Source organism: Strongylocentrotus purpuratus, unplaced genomic scaffold, assembly GCF_000002235.5.
Source record: "Strongylocentrotus purpuratus isolate Spur 01 unplaced genomic scaffold, Spur_5.0 spur5_scaffold_5, whole genome shotgun sequence".
NCBI lineage: Eukaryota > Metazoa > Echinodermata > Echinoidea > Camarodonta > Strongylocentrotidae > Strongylocentrotus > Strongylocentrotus purpuratus.
In genome coordinates, this window is record NW_022145611.1 from 33,373,371 (window position 1) to 33,400,268 (window position 26,898).

A 26,898-nucleotide genomic window follows, 5' to 3' on the forward strand; every position below is an offset into this window, starting at 1 on the left:
GGCCGTGCATATACATAAAAACATACAAATATCAAAATAACATATATACAACATAATTCAACATAAAATTTATACAAAATAAATACAACATACACTTAAATACATATGAAATATTTAAAGGGGACGGGAATTTATTCATTAATAGCTCTTGATTCCATATACTTATTTAGATTGCGTTTGAAATTCATAACAGACAACTCACTTTTAAGTTGTGGTGAAATAGAGTTCCAGCACTTCGCACCGAAATAGCTGAAACTTTTTTTCTTAAAACATGTTTTTAATTTCGGTAGTAAAAAATTATTAATTGAGTTTCTTATATTATAATGACATTTTTTTAGTTCAAATAAATCTAGCAAGTAGGACAATTATGATTAGCAAATTTATACATCATGTAAAGAGCATGTTTATCTCTTCTCTTTTCTTAAAAATCAAGCTTTAAGTCCTGATACAGGGAAATTGTAGGATATTTCGCATCAAATTTTAATACAATTCGGAGAACCTGAAGCTTCTTAACAGATTTTTTTCTTTATATTTCTCCAAACCACATCCCAATAGTCCAGTTTACTTTGTAATATCGTTTTTTCTCATTTTTTTTGTAAATCCGGTGGCTCTGCCCCCTGGATGCTCCTCTGTGTTCCGGGGGCTCTGCTCCCTGGACCCCACTTAGGGCCCTACAGAGGGCCCCAGGATGCTCATCTGATCATAATTTAATACCTAAAACCCCTGAGCTTCCGGGAGCTCTGCTCCCTGGACCTCTGCTCCCTGGACCTCTTCAAGGGTCCTAAGGCGGGCCCCTGGATGGTCATCTGACCGTAATTAAATACTTAAAACCTCTGAGCTTCCGGGGGCTCTGCTCCCTGGACCCCTGGATGCTCATCTGACCATAATTTAATACCTAAAACCCCTGAGCTTCCGGGTTCTTTGCCCCCTGGACCTCTTCAAGGGTCCTAAGGCGGGCCCCTGGATGGTCATCTGACCGTGATTAAATACCTAAAACCCTTGAGCTTCCGTAGGCTCTGCCCTCTAGACCCAACCAAGGGCCCTACACAGGTCCCCTGGATGCTCATCTGACCGTCATTAAATACTTAAAACCTCTGAGCTTCCGGGGAGCTCTGCCCCTTGGACCTCACTAAAGGCGCTAAAGAGGGCCCCTGGATGTTCATCTGACCGTAATTAAATACCTTTAAAAAACCCTCGGCGTCCGGGGGCTCAGGCCCTTGACCCCTGGACCCGAGGCCAATTTACGCTCCACTAGCTTCGGTCGCTACGCTCTACCTGATCGTTACCACTTTGAAAAACATTCCGCGGCCAGAGCGGCCTTCATGTAACATAAAATAGTGGGTGTGATGCAGATTTTTCAATCCCCCCCCCCCCAAAAAAGAGCATTTTTGCTCATTACGCCACTGCCCCCTGGAAGGTGAGCCCCCTGAAATGTTTGCCCCCCCCCCCCCCATTCCAAACTCCCTCAGGTGCGCCTGGTGCCCAACATGTTAACATATATAATCCAGCCATGACTGTCTTTCATGTAAAATTGCATTTGTATGAACCATGTTTGTGCTATAATAACAAAAACTTTTTTGAATTAAATTGAATTTGATGTAGAACAAATATTACGGCTAACTACAACTGAAAAAACTGAAAAATTATTCTCAAAATGAACAGGTGACTGAAATAATTTGTAATTTTGGCTTCAAAGGCATTTGCATTTAATTTGGTTGTATACCTATTATTGTATGTCGAAAATAGCCTATTCGTACGTAGGGACGAATTTCAAAGTGTTTTGTTGTTGGTAGGGTGCATCCACATGCCCTCTTCCCGCCTCGTTCCTCATAAATGAAACATTATTTTCAGACTCATTACCCTTCGAGATCACAATGGACTCGTCCGTTCATTGTCTGTGTGTTTGTCACACCATTACTCCACTGAGTTGACGCTGCTCGACATGGATGTGGATCAATTACTAGTTTTTCATGTTGTACCAGCTGATTGCACATACTATGATATTTAAAGTGAAGTGAAGTGAAAAGTGAAAAGTGAAAAGGGGGAATATAAATGAAGATCATTCCTAGCTTAATATTTTTTCCTCAAGTCAATTAATAAAGTTTCATTTTCGTAATGCTTTGAAAACCACAAAGTATATTATTTTCCCTGTCGCATGCAACCAAGTTCAAGGGTACATTGCCACAAAACTTACACAAAGTTTACAATGCAGACTCGAACTGAATGTACTTCATTCCGAATGATTCAAACGAAAATAAACAATGTAACAGAAAGATGGTGAGATTGTAGTAAATATTATATCATAGATAGAACCCGAATACTATAGATAAATCAACTCATCAAGAGGCACATTAGTAACAATGATATTGATAATGATAATAATAATAACAGCAATACAAATATAATGATAATGATGATAACAATAACGATCATAAATGATAATGATTGTTTACCCAGTGAACCATCATCAGCATCAACATTGTTTTTCCTGAGGGCCCTGTAATTAATATAGGGCCAGTTGCCAGATACACATTAACACGTAGGTGGAGATTGGCAAAACATCTTGCCAAAGGACATTAGTGCTGCGCTGGGATTCGAACTCTCAAACTTTTGATTGAGGGTCAAGTTAATGAACCATTATACCACGACACCTCCACGATATAAAGCCATACACTGAACCTACTGCCCGAATAAAAATATTAAGTTGACAAGAAATGCCTCAATTCCGTGCGCTCACTTTCGAAAGGGCTATTAACTATTATCATACTGCTGATTATGGCATGTCAACAATGCACTTATATTTAACCCAACACGATAAATATTTCTCTGCACTCATCTTATAAAATCAAGAATATAGCTGATTTCAGAAAATATTCCTTTGCTGTTTAAACCTCAGACCATCATTTGCATATTATGTGTTATCTTGTCTACACTTAAAGTGTCTTTTCATAGGGTAAGGCTCCCACATTCGATATAATTATTCAACCCTAACTAGGAATCCAGTACCGTTGTTGATGTTGTTGTTGTTGTTGAGATTAATGGCGTTTCCATCGTCATTCGATGATTTTCGCCAGGCAGTGTGAGAGGGAGTAGTAACTGGCTCTCTTAGTACTTTTGCTGTTGGATCGACGATAGCCTAGTGGCGTTGTGTTTGTGCAATTAACAATGTCAGTAAATTGCTAGTAGTTATTTCTGTATTGTTATGCAGCTTGTTATTTTAAAGAATTCATTAGGAAGGAAAGGATGTAGTGATTGAATATTAGTTGCGATCAGTTCATTACGTTAAGACGTTAGTTTAAAGCCTCTCTCCGTATTATAAAATTTATATTATGAAACAATTTATACCGAGGATAGTACCACTGTGACTAATAGATAAAATAGCGAAACGTAATTAATACTCTATGTTTATTGCTGAGCATCACAGTTCGTTGTACCTTCCACTGCCTTTAAAAGAAGCTACCACCTTTCCTATATATTCCTAGTAAATGACCTAGATTTGGATTTTTGGTCTTTAGTGCTCTATACATTATCCTACTTTGTCTTTCATATTTTGGGCATGATAATAAAAAGTGCTCAATTGTTTCTATTGTCTGGCATTCTACACATAGTCCAGTGTCGTGTTTTCTAATTAAATATTTATAGTAATTCAGGTTACATTTACCAAGTCTGAATTGGTGGATTAATATTTCATCCTTTCGGTTCAAACCTTTGATTTTAGGAACATTATTTACATTTGTATTGATGCTATACAAGTGTCTTCCTTTCTCTGCTTTATCCCAGAGGCTATTTTCCTCCTGAGTTGCAATGGCATTTCCCCGCATTCAACTTGTAAAGCTTGTAAAGAAGTTAGATGAACTTCTCCAGTAATAATTATAAGAGCCTGGAATTGTATGGTGTCTAATTTCTTTTTAAGATAATTACTCGCGCCATCATAAGCTTCACTACCATAATTTAACACAGAGCGGATTAAGCCTTTATAAACATAGTGAAGTATTTCCGAGTTATTGCCCCATGCAATTGGTACCAGCAATACACCTCATAAGATTCAGCCTTTTTTGCATCTTATTGAAATTTCATTTATATGTTTACTCCACGTCAATCTCGAGTCGAACCATACTCCAAGGAATTTGTATTCTTTTTCTAATTTAATACTTTTCCTATATATCTGTAAATCAATATTTTTCTTTCCTTTTCTACCGAATACTACGGCTCTCGATCTTGAGGATGAGAGATGTATAACCCATCTATCACACCATTTTTCAATTAAGCCTAGAGCCGCTTGTAACTTTTTTTGTAAATGTGTCATATTTTTGTGCGAAACCAAATACATATGTCATCAGCATACAATGATATTTCTACAGTATCCTGAATTGTCTAAGATCATTGATCATGAAATTAAAAATTAAGGGGCTTATCACGCTCCCTCGGGGAATGCCTATATTACATTATTTTTGTTCTGATATGTGGTTTCCACTCTGACACGATTCCCTATGTTAGATATGAATGCATAAATCCATTTTAATCTTACCTGTGAAACCTTGATTATATAATTCGTATTCTATGCCTTGTCTCCATACTCTGTCATACGCCTTCTCTATGTCAAGAAATATAACAACTTACTGTATGTTCTTTATTTGCCATTCCTTTTTGAATATCTGTTTCTAATTCAATTAAATGGTCAGTTGTACTTCTATTCTTCATAAATCCCGATTGTATAATATCCTCTCTATCGATATACCATGAGAGTCTGTTTTTCACAAGTCTCTCCATTAGTTTACACAGTGTTGGGGTTAGAGGGACTGGGCGGTAAGACGACGGGTTTGAAGCATCTTTTACTTTTTTTAATATCGGAATTTGAATAGCCTCAGTCCATTGGCTGGGCAATATACCTCTATTCCATATTCCATTATATAGTTCTAATATAATTTCTTCCGGAAGGTTGCTTTTCATCTTGGAATGAATGCCATCCTTCCCTGGAGCAGTGTTTTTTTAATTCTAGTAGAGCACTCTTAAGCTCACTAAGGCGGAAATCTTCATGTAATACATTTTCCTCGTGGTTTTGCATGTTATTTATCATTTCTAAAAGTTTTGTTTCACTTTCTTTTCTCTTGACTATAATTGCTTCTTTCCCTATAGCTAAATCTAGAAAGTTAAAAACGTTCCAATTTTTTTTCTCCATATAAATCTGAAAATCCTCATATAGGTGAGTTTTAAACATGCAACGATTTTTTTTTGCAGCGTTTCTAATTTTGACCGATTCTGTACATTCCTTCTTCATGCTCGGTACTTACCTTTTTGGTTACCTCAATGGAGATGAGAATAATGCTGTTTAGATTATCAAACTTACCTTGCAGGTCTGCTTCCTGGTATTCCTTTTTGCAGTCCTTCATTTGGTTCTTTATCTCCATTTTATACAGTTTCCAATCAACATTATTTAAAGAACTTCTTGCAAATAAACTTGTATTTTCGTTCTTTTTAAATTGTCCCTCTTTTAGGCAGGCACGTAGCCAGAGTTTGATGTTTTTTTTTTTGGGGGGGGGGGGCAAATACATGTAATCGATCGAGGTAAGAAAAAAAGGGTCTAAAAAAGTTCAATCGATCTTGGAAAAAAAAAAAAAAAATTTTTTTTTTTTTTTTTGGGGGGGGGGGGCACGTGATATTGGATTGTGAGAATTAAAATCCCCACATCATTATCACTTGATTCTTACAATATAATATCATTTCGTCGAGCGCTGGATCCGTGATTCGGGCCCAGTTATTTAAGGGACACTTTCGGGTTGATGGGGGGGGGGGGTTACGGTTGAATGGAATGCAAATGGTCACAAGACCCTCATTAGTATGAGTGATATCTTTTCTACATTAAAATGTACATTCATAAGGTAATACCCCAATATTTGAACAAATTATGTAACCCGAACCAGGTATCAAAGAGTGTAGCCTCGGTCCAGCCATTTAGCGGCAATGGTAGGGGGAGGGGGGGGGGGTGCGGAACTGAAACGCGAATTACCAAGGGCCACGTGCACGTGGGAAGATTTATACCTGTGTTATGGGAGGGTTTACTATTCTCTCTCTCTCTCTCTTCTCTCTCTCCCCTCTCTCTCCCCCCTCTCTCCCCCCCCCCTCTCTCTCTCTCTCTCTCTCTTTCTCTCTCTCTCTCTTTGTCGCGATTTAGTGGAGGGGGGGGGGGTCACAACTTTAACAATTTTCTAATACAGTGTCCCTATCTCAGCATTATCTCGGATGATTGGCCGGTGAAATCCCCATTTTCAATTCATCAATAAGTTTTTGTACTGAACATTACCTTTCCCTCTAAAATGAAACAGAAATTAACTTTACTGTACATTTATTGTCGCATAATCATGCAGAAATAAAGTTCTCCAATGTTGTTGTTAGTATAAGAAACTGTATACATGGACTGAAGTTACTGTTGTACAAAAGACATTTGGCTCTCCTGGCTAAGCTACATAGCATGATGTTGAAGGTTTGAATGGGCACATACAACAATGATTAGGGAGAGGGGTTAATGTCTCACTTTACAGCATCTAATATCCAAAAGCATCTATTGCCAAGAGGGACGACAAAGAAATGACTATTTCAGCAGATTTGCATGATAATTGTCCCAGAATGTTTCCTTTTTATCCTGAGTGTAAAACATTGCCAATGCTTTGTTGCAGGCTTGGAGCTTTTCTTCGTCAGTTTGAGAAGTGAACGGTCAAGAATTTTGCCAGAGGTGACGGGGACAATGATTACTTCCAAGATGACAAAGCCGTTTTTTCAGAGAGCTGGCGATGGACAATGAAGATAAACTAGAACTCCAAGTTACTGGTGAAGATGACAAGTTAATCCATTGAGTTTAATATAGTTCAGTGGTCATGTTCAATGGGAGCGTCTCTAATCATTATCTGGTATAAATACGAACAACCTTCACTGATCTGCAGACTTGTCTCATAGAATCAGTAAGTCAGCACCATCTTCTTTTTCTCTCTCATATTTGTGGTTATACTTGCACTATGTTTTATGTCTAACATTATTATGGTTTAATATGTGCAGTAGATATGCTCTCGTTATATTTTCCTTTACCGTATCATTAGAAATAATGTGATTTTGTGTTGGGTGTGCAATTTCTAGCTAATATTGAGTGATTGTTGTTATATATTGGCTGCATGGCGTTGGTGTTGAAGTTGCCTTTGAAGAAATCGTTTTCATGTTCATTGTATTTTAAAGATATGATTACTTAACCCGGTGTATATCATATGCCGGTACCATCTAACCCATTAATGGTTTTAACTATGAATTTTGTTTTTGATTTATGGAACAAGTACACGTTATGAAAAAGGTCCTGTATCCGTGTGTAACCCTATCATGGCGCCTAAACCTCGTCTTACTATCACGCTTATTGTGTGTCAATGTATCATGATTGTCTCTCTATTTTAAAAGCCTCATGTCTAAACATGAACGCAGGCGCGTACGCAAGGGGGGGGGGGGTTGGGGTTAACCTCCCCCCCTTTGGTTTATTGTATGTGTGTATTTTGGATGTAAACCCCCCTCCCCCCTTTGGTTTTTTTTTTTTAATTTTTAAATTTTTAAATTATTTATTAAAAAAAAAAATTATGCTAATGGGTGACCTAAAACAGGTGACCTTACCTCCCCCCCCCCCCCCCACAACGGAACGAAATGTCGTCCCGGCAAATTTTTAAATTTTGGAGAAAAAAAAATGTCCTCTTACCACCCCCCCCCCCCCCCCCCCCCCGCTTATTCAGCGGCTGGCTGAGTCGTTGCGAAATTTTTGGCCCCCCCCCCCCCCCCCCAAAAAAAAAAAAAAAAAAAAAAAAAAAAAAAAAAAAAAAAAAAAAAAAAAAATCAAATTTGTCCTCTTATCCCCCCCCCCGCGCTTATTCAGCGGCTGGCTGATTCGTTGCGAAATATTTGGGACCCAAAAAAAAAATTGTCCTCTTATCCCCCCCCCCCCCCCCGCGCTTATTCAGCGGCTGGCTGATTCGTTGCGAAATATTTGGGACCCAAAAAAAAATGTCCTCTTACCCCCCCCCCCCCCCCCCCCGCTTATTCAGCGGCTGGCTGAGTGAGTCGTTGCGAAAATTTTGGCCTGATTTTAAATTGTTAACCCCTCCCCCCCCCCCCCCCCCTTTGAAAAAATCCTGCGTACGCTACTGCATGTACGTATATGTATTTGAGATTTGTATTACATTAAATTATACATCAAATCAAATAGAACTTTCATGTGCTCATTTGCCGATAAAGATCACTTTAAAAAAACGGTGTATAATTATGTAACAGTCATGTCCGCGTCATTCAATGCTCATAACTCTTAATTGTTGTTGCTACGGGTTGTTTCGTTCATGTTTGTAATAGTTTGTTTATCATAAAATTCTGAATGATTTCACCGGATACCAAGGCCGTATATCGGCCTCCTCTCATAATAGCAACCTATCTTAACCATACTTTATTGTCGCGTTTGTTTTATGTTAGTAGAAATTGATTGAATATCTCTCTCTTTTGAAATACTCATGATTGAAAATTACTCCATGCCCATATTTTGCAATGTGAACTTGTGTCTTACCGGAGCGGATAGAATTACTGATTTATTTATATATTCGACAAAATCTGCCTGTAAAGAACGTTTCCATGTTTAATGTTTAATGACCTCCTCCATAAAGGTTAAAATTTCATGCCGGTATGATTTTACGGTTGTAAATGTTTTTTAAATTTGTGTTGGTGTTTTAAATGTAATTATTGTTTGTTAATGTTATCATTATCATTGGTGTTGTTTTTAAGTTAATTTGTTTAAAGCACTTTTCATGCAAATTTGAATGTTAACACTTGTTACAAAGGTCGAGTATATGCCTAGTTGCCTACTAGTACTGTTAACGGCGCATACAATCATCTTATTATTTATATAAGTCACACCAGGGAGCTGTCATACAGGGAGTGGAATCCAGCCGCTCTCCTTTGACCCCATGCAGGGGCGGCGATCAATCAAAAAGGGGGATCGTCCCCCGGAAAATTTGAAAAAGAGCTCCCCAAAATGTATAGCAAATACTGACTAAAGACTGCAACGCACTTTTAAGCTCTGGAGGGCCCATGAGTGCAGCGTTAGACTGTCTTCTCGCTCCGTCGTAACGTTCCCTCGCATAACATCATTCAAGATGTACGAGTAAATATTGTAGAAAATCTTTATTCCGTTTTTATACTATAGTTTTGCTTAGGAATGTAATTTTTGAATACAACAAAACCTCGTTCCCTATGCTGCCTCGTCCCTTACATTTCGCCCCCGGTCATGAAAAGAAATCGCCGCCCCTGACCCCATGCTCCAAGCCACCGAAAAGTTATGCGCTACTCAGCAACTGTTGACCAGGGGGGGGGGGGTGCTTTCGAAGGGAGGGAACATGCATACGCGTACCCTAAATAACACTGAGTGGGGGAGGGGGTGAGATTTAAAAAAGTGCATGACATATCAGGATTTAGAATTCCTACATCAGAAAATGGTATCTTAGCAAATGTTCGCTGTCCGTTTCAATGATTTCTCATGAATTATTGAATATGTAATGAGTAGAACAATTTTTGTAATTTTATACAATTTTGCCAACTGCAAAAAAAGCACGCGAAAGTACGCATTAGCCAACTTAATAATGTTATCGAAGATTGTATATCATGGATTAAATGACGGGACATTAAATCATGCGAAAATAATCGGTTTTTGTCAGGATCTAATTTTTCTTCTACCAACTCTGGCACACAAATTATAGGAAGGGCGGAGTACTAAATTTTAAAAATTGTTTGATGCATTATTCCCAATACAATCCCCATATAAAGTTTATAATTTACACTGAAATTTTGCCGGTAATTTGATAAATGTGAAACTGGTGCCTGGCCTATGAAATTCCCCGCAGTGGAAGAGCGGCTCGGAGCATGGAACTTCAAAGCCAAGTGGAATGTTATGCATTCCTTTGTTACGCTTTAGAACTCACGCATACGTTTGAATTACAAGAGCTTCCACTCCTTGTATGATAGCTCCCTGGTCATACAATCATCTTACTATTTGTAATTCAATAAAATTTGCTTGTTTTAGTTATAGTTTTGTTTAACTGAGTTATTAAAATTCATACTTGTGTGCGAGTTTAAGGAGCAATTTGATTCTTATTGATTGAAAACTATTTTCACTATACTATTTGATACTTTTCTTGTAGGTTTTGTCAGGACGGAGTGGCAGGATGCCCTCTTGCTCCACATCGAAGTCTTTATATCAGTCCTCTGTACATTATATATATATATATATATATATACAGTGCGTCCCAGAAAAAACGAAAATAACATAATCATATTTATAATTAATAAATGACACATATTTGTAAAGCTTAGATCCTCCTCTTTAATTTAATGCAACTCACGCATGAGTTATTAAAAACAATTTAAAGGGAGGGTACCAAATACTCATTTGGCGGACGGTATCTGAATTTCAAAGAGAAAATCACATTTTCTAGAAATTTCATTTTCTGCCCTTTCATATGACACATCAGAAAAATGTGCCAGGAATAACAAAGTTCTGTTTGCTTAAAGTAATGCTTGCATTTTCATAATTTGATTAAACGAATTCGTTTTCACTGGCTGCCTGCCGTAGCAACAAACAGAGTTGATTAAAGACTTAACTCCGTTTCGTTGTCGTTGACGATCAGCCATGCACAAAAAAAGACGAAAAACTTCATGCATGGCTGATCGTCGTATTTTAGTATTTTTTTGATGAATTAGTTACAATAATAGATCCCTTGTTATATATTTTTTTCATTGAAGTTAAAGGATTTGTTATTAATTTTAAAAGTCTTTCCAACTCAGGTTGGTGCATAATACAAGTACAACTTCAACTGGTAGTCGCATTTTCAAGGAAATGGCTGCGCCCGTGTCATGCTAAAAGGTTCTAGGACAATTACCCCCTGGGCAATCACCCCCGGAAAATTACCTCCAGGAAAACTACCCCCAAAGGACAATTACCCCCTGGAATATTACCCCCAGGAGAATTACCCCCCGAGGACAATTACCCCCGAGGACAACTACCCCCCGAGGACAATTACCCCCGAGGACAATTACCCCCCATGACAATTACCTCCAAGGACAATTACCCCCCCCCCAGGATAATTACCCCCGATGATAATTACCCCCCGAGGACAATATTTCCCCCAATGACAATTACCCCCCCCCCCCCCGAGGACAACTTCACCCGTGGACAATCAGGATTCAATAGCAAATGAGGATCTGACACATTGAGAGATTACGAGCCCATAAGATCCCCTGCATGAACCCATATTCTTCAAATACTATAGCACTTTGTCTTCCTCATTACTACACATTTCCCTTTTATTATGCAACGCCAGTGCGGTTGCTAATTTCCACGAAGGATGTAAGTTTTAGGTAATTGTACTGCGCTTTTCAAAATGCATACAAATACATTTCTCTGGAGCAGCGTTATTTTAACTTTTTGTTAGTCACGTTACCTTCTTAAGAAATGAAAAGTTTCTCCCAAATCCCAAAGTCTTTACAGACTATTAATTTTGCATGACTCTGGCTCTCGTCAAGTGCTATGCACACACGTATGGGCACATTTAAGAATAAAAAGGAGAAGACATTTTCAAACTGGTAAACAATTAGTTTGTAATCCACACACTGGAAACTATTTAAAGTACTGTATGCGGGCACCTTACCGCCGAATGTACATAAATAACAAGTTATATATTCGGTCATGCCCTTGATACACGAATATGAGGATATTCGGGCCTCTCGTTGCCCTTATTTTTTTTGCCTTGCTGTCAAAATATTTTCAGCGAGCGAGGAAGGAAGACACTTTAGTATCTTCAAAATGTTATTTTCTCATGTAATTACATATTTTAACCGTTTCTGGTATTTGATTTTTTTACAACATCAACGTTCTCCAAATCATTCTCTTGCGGCATCCCGGTTGAAAAACGCTGTGCTGGAGTTACAAAATCAAATGAGATGAATTACCAGAGAGCGGATATTTTTTTTCTTTTGACATGGCACCGTACATATACATTGAAGGCAATTTCTATTTCAAAATAAATTAACGTACACGAAAACATATACTTCAGCATGACAACATAAATAACCTGGTCTGGAAGAAAAACTACGCTCTAAACCCATGCTTTATTACCGGGTCTTAGTTTGGAAGATGGTGGGGTCTTAGTTTAAAAGTTTTTTTTTTTTTTTTTTTTTTTAACTTTTGAATAACCGTGTCTGGAGGAAAGACTACGCTCAATACTCATGTTCTTCCACAGGAATAAGATGATGGGGTCTTAGTTTTGAAGATTTTTAAAAAGTTTTGAAATAACCGGGTCTGGAAGAAAAACTACGCTCTAAACCCATGCTTTATAACCGGGTCTTAGTTTGGAAGATGGTGGGGTCTTAGTTTAATTTTTTTTTTTAAACTTTTGAATAACCGGGTCTGGAGGAAAGACTACGCTCGATTCTCATGTTATTCCACAGGAAAAGGATTATGGGTTCTTAGTTTTGAAGATTTTTTAAATTTTTGAAATAACAGGGTCTGGAGTAAAGACTGCGCGCTATACCCATGCTTTATTACAGGGTTTTAGTTTTGAACACATTCGACAAAATATCCTTTCAAATTTATTACATTTGTGGATAAAGTCATTATTACATTTGTGGGTGATTCAAAATTATTACATTTGTGGGTAAAGTGGTTATTACATTTGTGGGTAAAATTATTACATTTGTGGGTAAAATTATTACATTTGTGGGTAAAGTGTTATTACATTTGTGGGTAAAGTGTTATTACATTTGTGGGTGTTATTACATTTGTGGGTAAAGTGTTATTACATTTGTGGGCGTTATTACATTTGTGGGCGTTATTACATTTGTGGGTGTAACAACCCTCCCCCAATATCGAATTGAATAATTTGAAAAGACTGAAATGAACTTCATAAATAACAAAGAAAATGAAGGTTTATGCAATTTCCTGTAAATAGCAATGTGGAGAGAAGCTTGCGTTATACTTCAGTGTTATAAATTCCTCGGGGTGATTGTCATTGTCCTCGGGGGGGGGGGGGGGTTGTTGTTCTCGAAGGGGGAGGGGTAGTTGTCCTCGGGGGAAGTTTTCCTGGGGGATAGTTGTCCTCGAGGGTAATAATAATAATAATAATAACGTTTTATTTACCCAGGGTAGCCACTTCAGTTATTAAACTGCTCTTCCAGCGGGCCCTGCATAACATAATATGTTATTACTACCCTTCTCCAATCTGATATGCTGAGCGCCTAGCTAGAAGGCAGAAGGTCCCATTGTTATAATTCTTTAGTATGACTCGGCCGCGGTTCAAACCAACGACCTCCCGTTCATGAGGCGGGCGCTCTAACCACTGAGCCACTATACCCAGTAGTGTCCATGGGGGGTAATTGTCCTCGGGGGGTAATTGACCTCGGGGGTAGTTGTCCTTGGGGGTAATTGTCCTCGGGGGGTAATTGTCCTCGGGGGTAATTGTCCTTGGGGGGTAATTGTCCTCGGGGGGGGGGGGGGGGTAATTCTCCGGGGGGTAATTTTCCGGGGGTAATCGTCCTTCGGGGGTAGTTTTCCGGGGGGTAATTTTCCGGGGGTGATTTCCAAAGGGTAATTGTCATGATACGCCTATGCACTTATATTTTATATCTGTACTAGCATAATTTTATTCGCTTTAATGACCTTTTCTTCTCTTTTTGTTGTATTTTATAGCTCATTGTTCTTGCTACTTGTACCACATTCGACTTCCTTCATTTCACGGTATGTACATAATAATGTAGCGACATTGTACGGTAGTGAGCGTGGTTAAATTTGTATATTCATTATGTTTATGTTAACCTTGAAATCCTCAGGAACACGATTTGATTATACCAAAAAGGAACATGTCGAAAGAAACTAAGCAAATATCATGGCATACAATACTGGGAGGTATTTTCCATTCATCACATTTTCCCAATTTTAACATAGACCTTTCAAGGTAGTATGTCCCATTTGCAGGCCCAAAAAATGATTTTAAAATATCATATTTTTTTCCTTCTCTTTTTCTTGACAGATTCACCTTTTCTATTCAAATGTACAAAATATATGTGAATGTAAAATCAGCTATTGTTTTCGGACTGAATTAACAATGCGTAAGGGCGTTTGAAAAATATTTACTACTTCATTATAAATTTGGACGAAGAGGATTTGATAATGCTTCTTGAAAACAGCTGTTGCTCAGTCATCCATGAAAGCAGAGTCAGTTATCATTAGACATAATCTTAGTTACTCTTTAAAATTAAATATAATTCAAGGTAACACAGGTTATAAATCTTCTTCTTTTTTCCCAAAGAAAATTTGTATTCAATCATTCTTGAGCAAGAACAAATCAATAGATTTGAACAAAGTACATGTTGTGACATTTTGGTAACACAAACATTGTTACCTCAGTTTCACATGCCTCCATTTATTATCTCGTAATACAACAAATTTATTGGCCCGAATTCACAAAGGAGGTTTGTCGACAAACCTAAGTTTATGTGCGTCATTTGACGCGTTTCGACTCGTTTCAAACCTAGTAAACCTAGGTTTGAAACGCGTCGAAACGCAACCTAGGTTCTAAACGAGTCGAAACGCCTCATAATTATGACGCACATAAACCTAGGTTTGTCGACAAACCTCCTTTGTGAATTCGGGCCATTGCGTTTGATAGAAAGGACCCGCTCAATTTCATACTAACGTTTAAGCATCTTCTTAAAAGAATTCAAAGATAGTCGTTCCCTGTTGTATTTCGCGGATAATATATAGTGTTTTGCATATAAAATGAACAATTAAAGATAGTTCGCATACCATCTGGGAAACAAAAAAGATTTTTTTAATTAAAAATCACTTCATTTTTTACAATAGAGCTTTGGAAGTTTTGAATGAATTGATGCGTAACAGGGCATTTCCAAAACCGAGTGTGAAATACTTTTAGGCGGCTTTGGCAGAACTGATAAAAGATATTCCAATTGAGAATGGCCCAGCGACTTTAATACAGTGATAAATCTCTCATATTCTCAAAATATATTTCAATTTTTGTAATTACGGAGGAAAATTTAATTCAAATGTATCATCAAGATTATTTGAAAAATACACTCCTAGCAGTCTATAGGGTCCATTCGGTTATAAATCTTCAATGGGAGTTTATCAAGGATGGGAATGCTTTTTTTCACATGCACTGTATGGCACTATCATGTTAAAATTGTATCAAAATTGTATCATAAACCTAAAATAAAATAAACTATATATTTTGAATAATAATAGGAAATAAGGTGAACAAAAACCATACAAAAAAACAACCTTGAAATGGCTAGGGCGGAGGCAGATGTGTTAGTTTGATACTTAAGGAAAGTCAAATGGATTTTTAGAAGGAAAGTGGGATTCGCTCCAAACGTCAGAATCCCCATAGGTTTTTTTTACCCCTTCTCTGAAAATATAATTTGATATTCGATCAAAATCAATCCACTGAGTTTTCTCTATTTGTAGGCCTAACCAATATTAGTATCTCTAATTCAAATTGTGTGCATTGAATGATCAAGCCTTGTCAGCATAGCATTTTATTTTCTATTTTTAATATGGTTACATAATATGTACTTGCAATCATGTCGTTTTATATGTATTTTTGTAAGACCGTTCACTCTGTAAACCATCATTGTATCTTTGAAATCCATCATTTGTTCCAAGATTGTGATGATGGAAATGAGTTATTTTCAATTCAATTTTCCTCTCAAATTTGATCAAATATCTCAGTCATTATTTTCATTGAGCGTTCTTTGCTCTGCTTTCATTACGTATAGATGCCAATTGACTTCACACATCCGAGCATGTGGGGCGCTGTCAAACATCGGTGCGTTTGTTTGACAAAGAAACAAAATCGAGAGCGGTGCAAACGCACCACGAAACACTGCACTAGAACCTGTTGGCAGCATAGGGCGGAACTCCCCTACGAAGAGTAAGTTTCTTCCAGCTTTTCACTTCGGTTTAATTCTTTCATGTTTTTTTTTCTTTCTTTTGTTTTTTAGGGGGGGGGGGGGGGTGGGAGACAAACTTGCAAAGAAGATATTCCCTATTCGACCTATTCAGATGAGCGCATTTTTCCAAAAAAGGAAAGTGATGCTCGCAGATGAAAATACCACAGGGCCCGTTTGTCGAAACCAACGACAAGACAGTCATAACTTCATCCGCCAACTACGGAGATGTCTCTGATCAGACTGATCTCCCTAATTCGTTTCACGAAGAGCTTACTAGCTAGTCATGGATTAGGAGTAAAATAAGATTGAAAACAGTACCAGGGAATAGGAGATGCAATTTACCTCGTAATTTGTGTATATTATACCATACATTTACTTGTAAAATACGATTTTGAGCATTTCGTTTCATGACCGGTGAATCAGTTTTGTTTTTGAGATGGGGGGGGGGGGGGGGGGAGAGTGGCACTGAAATGCTAGGAATATTGGGGAGAGGTGGTATTTCCGTTGATAAAATCAGATTTGGGGAACGAGCTATTGTACTATCTTCCCAAATTCCATTAACGAGGGTAGGATCTATTTCCCATTCCTCCTGGCCCCGATCCAGAAAATCAGAATATTGTATTATTTTCCAAGCCCAACCTAAACAAAACTATATCAAGTAGGGGGTTTCAAAAATGGATTTTTTTTTTTTTTTTTTTTTTTTAATTTTTTTTTTATAGAGAAATTGATCTTTTTATATACATGTAGGCCCAGACCTGAAATTTTAATTCATTGATTATTACAACCCGATGGGAGTTCAAGACCTTAAACCTCCTCCGTGCATGGACATTTATATGGCCTGCTAATTAACGGGGGAAGGGAAGAGGCAAAGAGTATTGCACGCCTTCTTCTACCATCGCTGTTTACCGTTACTTCTTCTATATAGATCATTCATCACAATAGACCGGTCTACTAACATATTCACATTCATGGATTTTTCTTTCATGGGGGGTCTAGTGACGATACATTAATTATCGCTATGTTGTATAGACCTCGGACAAGCCTTCAGATATGTTAGTAAACGTCACTATGAACATGACAGACAAGAAAGCGGACAAAATACACAGTTCCTCAGGTAGACAAAGGAACATCCCTTCACTGCTATAAGCGAGTTCACGGTTGCAGTCTGAGCATGAGCAGATAAAGGTCATTGCAGAACAAATTTTGAAATACACGGAGGCGATATTCTGGATACGTGCTCATGAAAGTTATGTAACATTATGCATTCATGCACATTCAGTGCACTTCATGATACACAGGTGGAAGTATTCTTTGAAAAGAGGAAACAAATGCTATTTATATAGCCCCTCCATCGCTGTAGGAGTGATTATTTCAAAATGTACAAAGTGGGACCTCTTCATGTTTTGAAGATCTGTGGATATTTGTGGGTCATTGCAGTAATGTGCTAACCGTGAACTGGTCTATTATGTAAAAATGTGAATATGCATGTGACACCTGTTCTACACATTTTTACATAATAGCAGTGAAGGGATGTTCCTTTGTCTACCTGAGGAACTGTATATTTTGTCCGCTTTCTTTGTCAGTCATATTCATAGTGCGTTTCCCTTTTTTCAGAGAGCTCTTTTATCCAATCCCTATAATTAATCTCGCAATATTTATTCAAATTTATACACGTTTACACAGCAACGAGCCATGATATTCCCCCGTATCTATCATACCACTTCGATAGTCTGAATACGACCTGCGTACAATGGTTGTTGCTAGACTGAGCAAACATTATGGCTTGTGTTCCCTAACATCACGTAATGTATGCCATTTGCATTCTAACTAATGACAAACAATCATATACAGGCGAATGAAAGATTACGTATCGAGGCACCTCACGAAAAGGCACGCATTATAGAAAATATACATAAGAAAAAATAAAAAAATAAAAAAATGCAAATGAAGTATTTTGCGTAAACATCTCGGTCATATTCCCTATTGATTAGTATTTTTTGTATAAATTATGTGGATTAATTAAAAGATGCATAAACTCTTGAATTGTTTAGTATCTTTTAAAGGATATTTCAATTCATAGCACTGAAATAGCGTTCAATGTTGATATATCATAGCTATTGAGCCTCATTTTACACCATGATTTATCATGTGATATGTGCCCCACGGCCTACGTCTCCTTTGCTCATCATTAAATATTAAAAAAATTATGGTATTATTAAAGTATGGATTTATATCCACTATAATTAACATCACCATTTTCTGAGGTCAGATAGTTTTGGGTTTAAAAAATTCCCATATTTGCATTATTTATGACACTTTAAAGGTGGTGTGTATCTTTTGCAAGCTGAACTTATAAACAAGAGATAATACCAACTGAAAACTCCCCTGAAAAGAATTATATCGGCCGTTAAGAATTTTCGCAACACGTTTTGAAAAATATGCGTAGAAAATAGTCTTGTTTTTTAGACCCTTGTACCGTATGGCCGTACGTTTTGTGCTGCGCTGCCTGCGCAAAGATGTTATTGTACAAAATATTGCTCATGTATCATTCACAGCTCATTTTATGTATTTTATTACCAAAGAAAAAAAAAGTCAGTCAGTCACTCACTAGTGTCTGAAAGTAAAGTCTAGAAAATAAAACTGGTTTCCTTGCATAATTTGAATACTATACTGCTAACGTATACATTTCACAGATAGGACACACGTGACGTATTCATAATTCCAACTTCAGCCGCAAAAGGGACACAATAACTTTAAAAGCAGTAAAATGATTTTTCTGTTTTGTACTAATTCTCCCGTTTTTTTTCTTCGACTAAAGTCTTTATTCAATCTTTCTCAAAGCATAAAACAGTATAGGCAAATCTACAACATGATGGATAAATACATTTGACAAAGAAAAGTACAATACAAAACAAGATTTTAGTATTGAGATAAGTTGGACATACCTCCATCTACCAAGAAATGAAATAAACCTATCTTATTATTGCGCATAGATTGGTTGTTCAACTTCATAATGATATTCTTTCGAAAAAATGGAAATTATCAAGATCCCTTCAAACATTTTGTTGAAAATAAATATTGTTTTGCATACAAAATAATGAAATTGAAAGAGAAATAATTTCAACCTTGGATGCCAAAGATGAAATTATTGCATTTTAAATTAATGTCATTTTTTCAGGATATATTTTTCAAAATCATCTAAGATTCTTCTGAACGAAACGTACATAAATCAGACTGGGATATACCAACAGCCTTTAAATATTTATAGATAACAAGAATATTGTGAGTTATTTTGAACTGAAAATAACTTAATGTTGTCGAAAAAAAAACATATATAGGAATGATGTAAATTTGATTCCAATTAACAACTGATTTTGAAAAAAATATCTTTCCATTTCTTTTAGAAAATTTGAACTTTACAGAGTTTTTCAACACACAATTTATGAATTAGTTTACCTACTTCAGATACTTTGCTCATGCAGAAAATAATTCCTTCTTGGGTTTTTTCCTTAGGTAGTTCTTAGAAAAAATGCTTCCATTTTAAAGGGATAACCGATATAATTGAATAAAAGTCTAGGATTTTACAACGAAGATTGAATTTATTGACAAACACTGAATACGTGAGAAAAATTACCATCCCCTTGCAGTAAAAATGAATGGTGAAAAGTCAGTCAACAGTTTTTTCGTGATTATAAAAACATTTTGTCAGGGATTAGGGGCAAATTGTCCCCTCGCCCGCTAAAAACCCCAAATCATTCTTTAGATTTCACACAGATAAAGCAGATATTGTGATAAGGGCTTTCAAAGATTCATAAAATGTTTTCTATTTATCACAAATATTTCAGATTTATATTGATTGACCTATTGCCAAATACTCTCATAATTCTAGTCTGTTTCAAACAGAATAGAGTATTGCGTCAATGTGATCATTGACCTGATGCGATGCAACTAATAACGACCCCCCCCCCCCCTCCCCCCCCCCCCCCCCCACTGAACGTGTTATATGCCTATATAATTATGTTGGGGTCGCTCGCAACTCCCAAAGCACTCAGGTTTTACGGGCCTATATTGGTAATAGATAGTCATTCAATAAATGACAAGCTTTAATCAGATATTGTTGTTGTCATACAGGTTAGTCAACTTGTATCGGCATCGCCCGACCAAATGTTCGAGCATCACCAGAAAGGGGCTGCAGTGTAGCAGAGATGCTAAATTTGAAGGCGAAGCTCCAAAGTGCACCCAGCATCGTAAGTTTATAATTTGTTTATTATATCTATTTCCACTTGTGGAATTGAAAGACCTTATCCGCATGATACATTTTTTTTCTCACATAGGCTTTGGGTTTCCTCACATATAAAAATATCCTGAAATCATGAATACAAGAAGAATATAATGTTGGATAGCCTTGGGGTCAATACAAGGAAATATTGGACGAAATATTTTTGCATATTGAGTTCGATATTTCCTGTATTAGCCGAAATAAGCCATTTAAAAGTCTGTAGTATGATTATTATTTCAAAATAAAAAAAATATCAAAATTTTGAGCCATTTTTCATTATGCTTCTCATGATCTATTATTAACACACTTTGAAATTTAGTGTTTGATCCATGTTCGCCTGTTGCTTACTCCATACCATGTTCATATTTTATCAAAATTTAAAATGAAATTAGTGTTAGGCTTTTGGTGACATTAAAGTTTATCTCCATACATATTTTACATAAAATAGCTGGACACAAATTTCATTCCATGTTTTGTCAACATCAAAATAGAAGGAAAACGGATCTTTATTTAGGTGCATATCCATTATATCTGCCGTCCCTGTATTAACCCTTATTGTACTGAGGGTGGGGACTGGGAGGCGCCCCCCCTCCCATTTTCGGAGATCGCACCGCACATTTTGATACCTATTTCGTCGATATCAGATACATACATACAACTATATACTTGATATACTTGTAAGGTGTTACATTATTAGTATGCGCATGTCATCAAAAAGTGCTATAACTGCATATATTCATGTACAAGCAGAAGTGTGAATACAGGTTTAGATTTCTTCATATAATGTTAGTGGGAGATATGAAATGATATCAAATTGCTTTGATATGTTTCTCAAAGTAACTTGATGTATTCCTGAACAAAAGAATACATTAGAAATAAGAAAATAGATATAATAGGAAATACAAAACAGTAAAATACATGAGAAAATATATTAAAATGATGACATTTGCTTACTCATAATTTATGCAAATTAATCTTTCCATTTTGAAACATCATAAAAACGATAAAACGTCATGAATTTGAAATGAAGGAAACGTTTATTTAATACATTGTCCACAAATATGTAGAATTTTCTGTAAAATGCATGAAATTAACATTTTTCAAAATCAATTAGGCTATAACGACTAAAATTTGCACATTAAGAAAAAAAATTAAACCATCTTGTTTCTTACGTGAATATCTTCAAACATGCAAATTTTCGTGTTCATCGGAGATTCGACGACCGAGATCATGGGGGGGGGAAGCTCCCAGCCCCTCCCCCTCCCCCAGTCAGGTAGGTGCTCAAAATAGACAAGCACAAGGGGAACCCAATTTTATTAAAAGAATAATCCCAAATAAATGTTTTCATTAAATGCATACATTATTGAAAATATTATTTTTCTCTCCTAGCGTATGGCATCAAAATAATGATTGATAAATCATGCATGGCCGTTTTCAGACAGTCTGAGCTCAGGCAGAAACTATCAAAAAAATAAGTCGAAAACTGCTGCATTTGGTTCATAATAATTTTGAAAAGACAGAAAATGATTTAGGATCATTAATGATTAGAAGAATACATTAAATAAAAGCTCATTCTTGGCTTTCATAATTATGACACCATAACGCATGACTTTACAGAAACAAGTTGCTATTGGTAAGGCATACCTTTAACATTAATTCAACTACCTTATTTAATTCCTTAAACGAAATTTCTACGCGCCGCACGATTTAATAATGAACAAACAATAACTGATAATGATTGATAATTCCAATTCATTTTGTTTCTTCTCACTACAATACTGAATCTTCGCACTATTTTCCATCACGGTCTTCAATGTCCAGATCTTGTTTAGATTAAGTATGCGGGCAATTATATCTAAAAAGTTGTACGGGATCCGAGCCTTGTTTAACTGAATTCACATAAATCCTGAGCTTTCGTTTAATCGGACTGGACTTTTTTCTCTCCAGATAATATGGTCCTCAACTTAGAGGACGAGGAGGCGGAACTGGCTGCGCTACAGGCCATGGAGGGCGGAGGAGGAGAGGAGGTTGGAGTGGAGGTGGGAGTTGAAGAGGGAGGAGGAGAGGAAGTCGTAGAGGAGGAGGAAGAAGGTGACGTGGAGGAGATGGAAGTGGAGCGGAGGGAGGTGATAGAAGAAGGAGAGTGGGTGGAGGATGAGGAGCTGGGCCTGGAGCTGGATGAGGAGCCGGAGGAGGAGAGGGTTGAACAGTTGGAGTACGAGGAAGCTGTAGTGGAGCGGAGTGAGGAGGAGGAGGAGGAAGAGGAGCAGCAGCAGCAGGATGATGAGGAGGAGGAGGAATGGAGGCTCCATTTCTCGCCAGATGACGATGACATGACGGAGGAGGGGGAGGAGGAGGAGGAGGAGGAGGAGGAGGAGGAGGAGGAGGAGGAGGAGCAGCAGCAGGATGATGAGGAGGAGGAATGGAGGCTCCATTTTTCACCAGATGAAGATGACATGACGGAGGAGGGGGAGGAGGAGGAGGAGGAGGAGGAGGAGGAGGAGGAGGAGGAGGAGGAGGAACAGAGGAATGAGGGTCTGATTGAGGAACAGGAGGTGGTAGAGGATCATTTTTTTTTCTTTCTCCAATTATTCCCTCAATTATTCGTTTTGTTGTTATCATTATTCTGTTATTATAATAATTAATGCCCCTGTAATTTTCAGTAAAATTAATGTAGCTTTTGTTTAAATTGTATTATTCATAATTACTGACACACTATTATTAATGTTATTGATTATTATTTACACCTTTGTTATTTCTTTACTGTTGTTATTTTTGTTATGATATCCACAGTATTATTGCTTTGTTCCTATGATTTATTTATGAGAGACAATAGACACAATGATGACAACGTTTTATCCCACTCAGTTGAGCTTTAAAGGTAAACCACAGTGTTTGACTGATCTCGACGCCATGGTATAGTGGTTCAGTCGCTCAACTTCAATTCGAGAGGTTGAGAATTTGAATCCTAGCCTGGCTCTACAGTCCTTTAGGAACATGTTCAAATCTAACCACAGTTTTAGTCGAGTCGAATCATTGTTTGCGTCATGGTATAGTAGTTCAATCAATGAATTACAATTAAGAAGTTAAGGGATTAAAACCCAGTCTGGCATGAATACCGATTGGTAAATCATTTAATGTGCATATTGCCATTCTACAACCAGGTGTAGATTGGCATTATTGTATTGTTTTGCTAGAGTGCTATGATAATTATGGCTGACTCACTTTAATTCATGGTAATAATCGGTGTATAGGACCGTCACAACGTAACGGACCTGAGTGTTATAATATAATGAGATCTTAGAAGCCATTATCATCAAACTTTATCCTCGGGCATAAACTCTATTGTTATTACTTTGAACTGAATAGAACACATGCTCTGGCAAATGTATTGCTTCTATGTCCGATTAACTTAGAACACTGTGGTTTACCTTTAAAATGGGGGTAACTTCTGGATACCTAAGAGTGAAAACCCAATGTTTAAAGATCTTTCCCTAAAGGACTGCAACAAGCCCCTCTCTCTGCAGTTGTCTTTCAAGATTTATGGCTTAAAAAATAATATACCGCGGCAGCGCCTGAGGAATACATATATAGCTCTTCCTTTTTTTCCCTTTAGTAAAATATCTATGCCAAGTATTTTGGACATCCAGATGCCCCAAAGCATCAAAGCATTTTGAAATTTTATAAAGAAAATCTATTTCAGGGGTACGTAGTTTCATTTTCCCAAACATGGAGGAAATTTGAATTGAATTTATTCACCACTTTCATAAAAACATACAAAGGCAAAGAACACAATAATTTCTTGCAAACATAGATAAACCAATAAAATTGAAAATACACTGAAGGAAATTACGAAGTGGTTGGATCATCAAACAAGTTACACAAACTTTAAGGGTAGATGATCCCAAAATGTCAACAACAACAACAAAAAAAGAAGAAAAAAAAATACAATAATACAATGGTAATTACACACATAAAAAATGCGTTTGTTAAATTCAAATTTTCTGCATTAGGTGAAGTTTTAGATTATGCTTAAAATTGTTTAAAGATGCACACTGTTTATGTTTAGGGGGTAGTTTGTTTCAAATAGTGGGTCCTCGGCATAAAAAGATACTATTTGAAAATGAAGAATGACCATATATTACACGAGTGTCTGCTGAAGTCCTGATATTATGTCTATGAATATCGTTATTGCTCTGAAATTTCCTCCTCAAATACGCTAAGCTTTTTTTGCCCCAAACACTCCAACAAACTTTTACCCCAAATACTTAAACATATTATAACAGAATAACCTAAAAAGCCCCAACCTATTTATTATTAAAAAAATAGCAAAATAATATAGTTTTCAAGGACTCGAGGAGAAAAAATCTTATGTCAAAATATTCAAAATAGAAAAAGAAAGAAAAAATAGCATAGGTAAAGAAGTTACAGATAGCATTGGTCCATTCGGGCAATTCATTTGACAAAGGAACATCCTTTAAGACCATACTGATTTCACACCGCATCCACTCACCTTCAGCCATTGGTCAGATGGTTTAACTTCTTTCTTTTCTTGCTCTCAACCTCCAGGGGCGTCTCCTGCCATTTCATGTGAAGATGGTACAGAAGGGAATCTGTGTTTGGAGCCATCAACTGTTCTCCTGGATCCTGCTTGTCACCTGAACTGTGATGACCCAAGCATCAGGTTTCGACACTGGATGGATGAAAAGCATATTTCATTGGATCAAGGTGGTAAGAAAGTCATGTGTAGCATTTGCTTCTCATTTTAAGGGTGTTTTAGGGATGGGCCAAATACAGAATACACCATTTTGGGGGGATATTTCGAACCTATTTTCATTTGTTTGGCAGTGTTTGCATCATGCAAACCTTCGCTGGCTGTTCAAAATAAACAAGACGAAAATGAAGGAAAACAAGAGAGGAAGGGTGTATTCTATGTAGAAAGATTTTATTTCTTAAAGAAGCATAAAACCCTCAAAAATTAGCAGATAATCTGATTTGAAAATGTGGACCAGTGCAAAAAACAGGAAACCGCCCCTATTTGATTACTTCGTAAGGTGAGCAATCTCTCCCTTTCTGAGCGAGATTGCTCTCCATACAAAGAAGTCAAATTGAGAAGTTTCAGGGTTCTTTGGCACAGGTTCATATTTTATTAGATTATCTGCTAATTTTTATGCGTTTCATTCTTCTTTAAGAGCCATTCGGAATCGAACGGTAAGGTAAGGATACATACGTTTTAACGATTTTGAATTATGTACTCTCCTCAATTATTTAAAATTCCTGTTGCTGTTCTTTCCGTATATATTCCATTCCTTTATCTTTTGAGATACCAGTCATGAATCGATATTATGGGTTAGGTTACTAGCTTTATATGTCTCTTGTCCAACTACACTGTAAACGTTGCACTTTTGACACACATACACGTTAATGTAAAGATATTTTTCAAGGAAAAGATACACGAATAACGTCTGGCCGGCTGGCTGAGTTTTGCTTTGTATCAAGACTAACCCTTTCATTCTTTGGGTCGATTGGTAATGCCTTGCTGGAGATGGTGACTCCGCCCCCCCCCCACACTCAGTGTTATATGTTCCCTCCCTTTTAAAGAAAGCATACCCCCCCCCCCCCCCCCCCTCACTAAGTCCGATATGTAAAGTCAATACGGGCCGATTTTTTTGGTGTATTACGAGCCGGACTTTGTTGCGTGAAAAGTGCCCCATTACCGGAGATTTCGGGAATATGAATGCGGTCCCTTCGTTCCCGGAGTGAGGAGGCCGGGGTGACTTAAGATAATGAAGCTACGATTATTATATAGGAATTACCTTTCGTATATTTATTTTTGTTTTTAAGATCCATGATCTTTGACATAAAATTATTGATATTCTTCGTAATTTCAGGTTTTCTGTTTTTATGTAAGTAGTCAAGGTGCTCGATCGGTTATGTTGTTAATTTCTGGCTGTGAGAAGTTGGCCTACCGGCACCCCAGCCCAAGCTTGTACCTTCCTTTTTTCTAATTGTTGGTTAGGATCTGGTGTCATGTGAATAATAGCCTACTGGGCCCGCCGCTTAAACTGTATGTTAACGTTGGTACCCCCTATCAGTTGCCATTTTTTAAATTTTAAACGTTGAGCTTGGTTCAGTCATGTACTTGACTCCCTTTTATTCTTTTTTCTTTAAGGCTTACTATAATTTAGTGTAGTTAATGACTGGCTAGGAGCAGTGTCATATGACTAATAAGCCTACCCGGCCCCGCCCCTTGAACTGTAACGCAGACACTTGCTATGTTTTTGTTTCTATATTCAATTCAAACTTAATTGATTTCAATCCAAACAGAAAGGATCATTCTCAATTTTTGTACATTGGATAACGAATTTCAAAGTTATAGTGTAACATAGATAATTGCGTGTAGGCCCACTTTTGTCTGGTTAATTACTGGATGAGAGACAGGTTTCTACGAATGGAGAGCCTACCGGGCCCGCCCCTTAAGATGTAGGTGATATCATGCCAAATCAGCTACTTATTTTTTTTTATATTTTTTATTGAGGGCTTTGTTCTGAAGGACACTTTATTCAATTTTTTCTTCTCTTAGTCCCACTAGA